Here is a 4,549-nt window from a genome sequence, read left to right as displayed (position 1 = left end):
AAGTGTGTGGATTGATACATTTTTATGTAGGCATATATCCTAGAGACCACCTCCATCAAGATATAGCACATTCAAATAAACCTACAGGGTTTCCTCATATACCTCCATGGTCACCCTCCTCCTACCCAGACGTAACTGCTACTTTAATTTCTGTCATCATAAATAATGCTTGCTTGTTCTTGAATTTCATGTAAATGAAATAATATATTATGTATTTTTTTAATTTTGGCTTATTTCACAGAGTAATGCCTGTAAGATTCATTCACTTTGTGACGTGTATTAGTAGATTGTTCATCCTTACTGCTACTTAACAATACACGGTACAGATATATTAATATATTTATTTATTCCCCTGTTGATTGACATTTGGGTCATTTCCAGTTTTTAAGAGTTATGACTCTGGCTGCTATCCACATTCTTGTACATATAGTTTGGAGGACATGTACTGTTATGTACTGTTATTTCTCTTGGGCATTTACCTAGGTATGGAATTTCTAGGGCGTAAGACATAGGACTAGGTTTAACTTTAATAGATATTTAGATATTACCAAACAGTTCTCCAAAGTGGTCTAAATCAATGCACACTCCATTAGCAATGTATGAGACTTAGAATTGCTTCATATCCTCACCAATACTTTTTTTGGTACTGTCTTTTTTAATTTTAGCCATTCCACAAGAAATTCTTCAAACTCTAGAGGAGATCCCGTGCTACCATTGTCTTCTTTCATTCTTGACAAATACCCTTTTATTTTTCTCCGGTTTTCTTTCTTTTCTTTTTCTTGGTGAAAATTATTTCTTTCTTTCTTTCCTTCAAATACGATTTTCTTTTTTTAAAAAAATATTTAAGGGGCACAAATGTTTTGGTTACATTGATGGATTGTATTATATTGAAATTAATAAGGCTTTTGGTGTGCCTATTACTAGAATAGTATACATTGTATCCAATTGGTAGATTTTTATCCTTTCCCCCCTCCTCCTACCCAATGTCCATTACACCACTTTATGACCACATGTAGCCCTCATTTAGTTCCTACTTATAAGTGAGAACATGTGGTGTTTGTTTTTCCACCCCTGAGATACTTCACTTAGGATAATGGTCTCCAGTCCCATCCAAGTTGCTGCAAAAGACATTATTTCATTCCTTTTTATAACTGAGTAGTACTCCATGGTAAGTATATATAGCAACCTGAGTGTCCATCAACTGTTGAATAGATAAAGGAAATATCTCACATTGCCTTTATCCATTCATCAGTTGATGGACACTTAGGTTGATGCCATATCTTTGCAATTGTGAATTGTGCTGCAATAATAAACATTTGGATACAGGTGTCTTTTTATAAAATGACTTCTTTTCTTTTGGGTAGATACCCTCATTACTGGGATTTGGGGATTAAATGGTAGGTCTACTTTTAGTTCTTTGAGGAATTTCTATACTGTTTTCATAGCTATTGTACTAGTTTACATTCCTACCAACAATGTATAAGTGTTTTTCACTTCATCTGCCCCAACATTTATCTTTTTTCAATTTTTTAATAATGGCCATTCTGACAGGGGTAAGGTGGTATCTCATTGTAGTTTTAATTTGCATTTTTCTAGTAATCAGTGATTTGAGAATTTATTAGTATGTTTGTTGACCATTTGTCTATCTTCTTTTGAAAAAAATCTGTTCATGTCTTTTACCCACTTTTTGATGGTGTTGTTTTATTCTTGCTGATTTTTCAAGTTTTTTGTAAATATGGATATTAGTCCTTTGTCAGATGTATAGTCTGCAAATATTTTCTCCCATACCATAGGTTATCTATTTATCCTGTTGATTATCTCCTTTGCTGTGCAGAAAATTTTTAGTTTAATTAAGTTACATTTATTTATTTTTGTTGTTGCTATATTTACTTTTGAGGTCTTAGTCATAAATGCTTTGCCTAGAACCAATGCCCAGAAATGATTTTCCTACATTTTCTTCTATAATTTTTATAGTTTCAGGTCGTACATTTAAGTCTTTAATCTATCTTGAGTAAATTTTTGAGATGGGGATCCAGTTTCATTTTTCCCCATGTGGCTATCCAGTTTTCCCAGCACCATTTATTGAATAGGGCATCCTCTCCCCAGGGTATGTTTTTGTCTGCTTTGTTGAAAATCAGTTGGTTGTAGCTATATGGTTTTATTTCTGGGAGCTTATGTCATTGGACACTTATAGAACATTCTACCCCAAAACTTTAGAATATACATACTTCTCATCAGCACATTGGACATTTCAAAGATAGATCATATGTTGGGCCACAAAACAAGTCTCAGCAAATTCAGAAAAATAAAAATCATACCATGTACCTTTTCATACCACAGTGGAATAAAACTAAAAATCCGTTATAAGAGGAACTCTTAAAATTACACAAATACATGGAAATTAAACAACATGCTGCTCGATGATTCTTGGGTCAATGATGAAATTCAGATAAAAATCAAAAGATTTTTCAAACTGAATGACGCAGGTGACACAAGCTTTCAAAACCTCTGGGATGCAGAAAAAACAGTGCTAACAGGAAAGTTCATAGCCTAAAATGACTACATCAAATTTTTTTAATGCAATTATGACTTATTCATCTTTGTAACCACAGTATAACATAAATAAAAAAGGTGTTATCTTATAATGCAACATTTGATGAATTAATAAATGAATCACCAATTAAATGGATCTAGACTTAACAGAAAATAAAGCACAATAAAAGAATACCTGCCCATATTTTATTGAGTTACACAAAGGGATCATCGGGGTTTTCTGCCAAGACAATCCTGGCCTTTGTATCTGCAAAAATGCTATTTGATCAGTCCTTGAAGTGTAAGGTCATTGTCCATTACATTAGAAACATGGGTGACAGTCACAGCAACTATATTTGCTTGTGAATTTATAATCTGGACTGGGCTCAGCTGGGCGGCTTGTCTATGCTCCATTTGGTATTAGCCAGACTGACTCATATGTTTGCAGTCACCTGAAAGCTCTACTAGACCTAGATGATCTAAGATGGTCTCATTCACAGGTCTGGCACCTCACCTAGGTTTACTGGAACAGCTTGGGGCTGGCTATGTTTCTTTCTCCCCTGTCTTTCATCATTTAGGGCTTCCCTAAAGCACGATCTCTTATGCATGATCTCTTAAGCATGATCTCTCCTGCTTAAGGACCCCATACGAAATTTCTTCTCACTTTCACTATATCCCCAATACAATGTGTTCATATTTTCATGTGCGCTACACTTGAAATATTTGTGAGACCCTAAATTCTTCTTTGGGGCAATAATCACATTTTGGCAACCTAATCGGTAATAGGTCTTCCAGCAAAGAAAATGTCCCATCTTTATCTGCTAGCCATGCCATGAAAATGGGTGTATATACAACATAATGATTACATTTTCACCTGTCCTGTAATGATCCCATCTCCATATGCACCATATGCAAAGGAATGATTACATCTCTTTCTGCAATGTAATTATAACAGGTTTATCAGCAATACAACAATCCCAATTTCCACCTGAAATGCAATTGATGTCATCATTACGGGCAATATAAGGAGCATATCTCTACCATAAATGTAATTAACACATTGTCTTTTGCACACTAGAAATTGCATTTCTTCAGGAAATGCAATAACCGTTCTATCTGTAGTGCAATGATCCCATCTATTTGTACAAGTTAATTATCGCTTTTCCACTTGCCAAGCCATAATGATAGGTATTCCTATAGGGCAGTGATTGCATCTTTGCCCTCAGGGTAATGATCACATATGCAATATGAGATAACAAAATCATCTGCAGGGCAATGATCAGATTCCTTTGCACAGAGTAATGATAACACATCCACTTTAACCTAAAGATAGCAGGCCTCTAGTCAATGCTGTGGTGCCAACTTCCCCTGCAGTGACAACGGGTGACAGACATTGATGCAGCATGTGTTCACATCTACCTGATGTGTAAGGGTGAATTTTGTAGGCAGCTGGAGTCCAACTTGGAGGTAGCATGGTGACAGGAGAAACAGTGCTAGGGACAAAAAGATCTGAGTTTAAATAGTTGCCCCCATGTAGTCTGTGTGCCATGGGGCAACCGACTTAGCTTCTCTGAAACAGGTTGCAAAACTGAGAATGATAATAGCTGTTTTGGCAAAAAGATGGGCACGAATATAACATTTCTCAACACAGACTCTGGCCCTTAAGTAAAGTTCATTAATTTTCTTCTCCTTCCAGTTCATCCCTGGACCAAATCTTTATCCTGATTTCCCCAGGATCTGAATCCCATAATCACCTCTCCCAACTCCAACCCCAGCTAACACTTGCACATTGTTATTATGAAGCTCTTTCCCTTACCCTCTCTTCTAATTGTTTTTCATTTCTGCCTGCAAATGTGCCTACACCTCTTATATATCTTAGAACGTTATTTTCCGACTCTAATTCGATTATTCCCCATTGGAAATGTATTTTCTTAGCTTCTAAAATTGTTCTGCCTGTTTCCTTGAGTGGTGACCACCATCTATCTACATATTCAAGGGAGAAACCTGGACATTAATT

Source organism: Microcebus murinus, chromosome 16 (assembly GCF_040939455.1).
Source record: "Microcebus murinus isolate Inina chromosome 16, M.murinus_Inina_mat1.0, whole genome shotgun sequence".
Lineage (NCBI taxonomy): Eukaryota > Metazoa > Chordata > Mammalia > Primates > Cheirogaleidae > Microcebus > Microcebus murinus.
The sequence above is the reverse complement of the archived record's forward strand: the minus strand, read 5'-3'. Positions refer to the sequence as shown.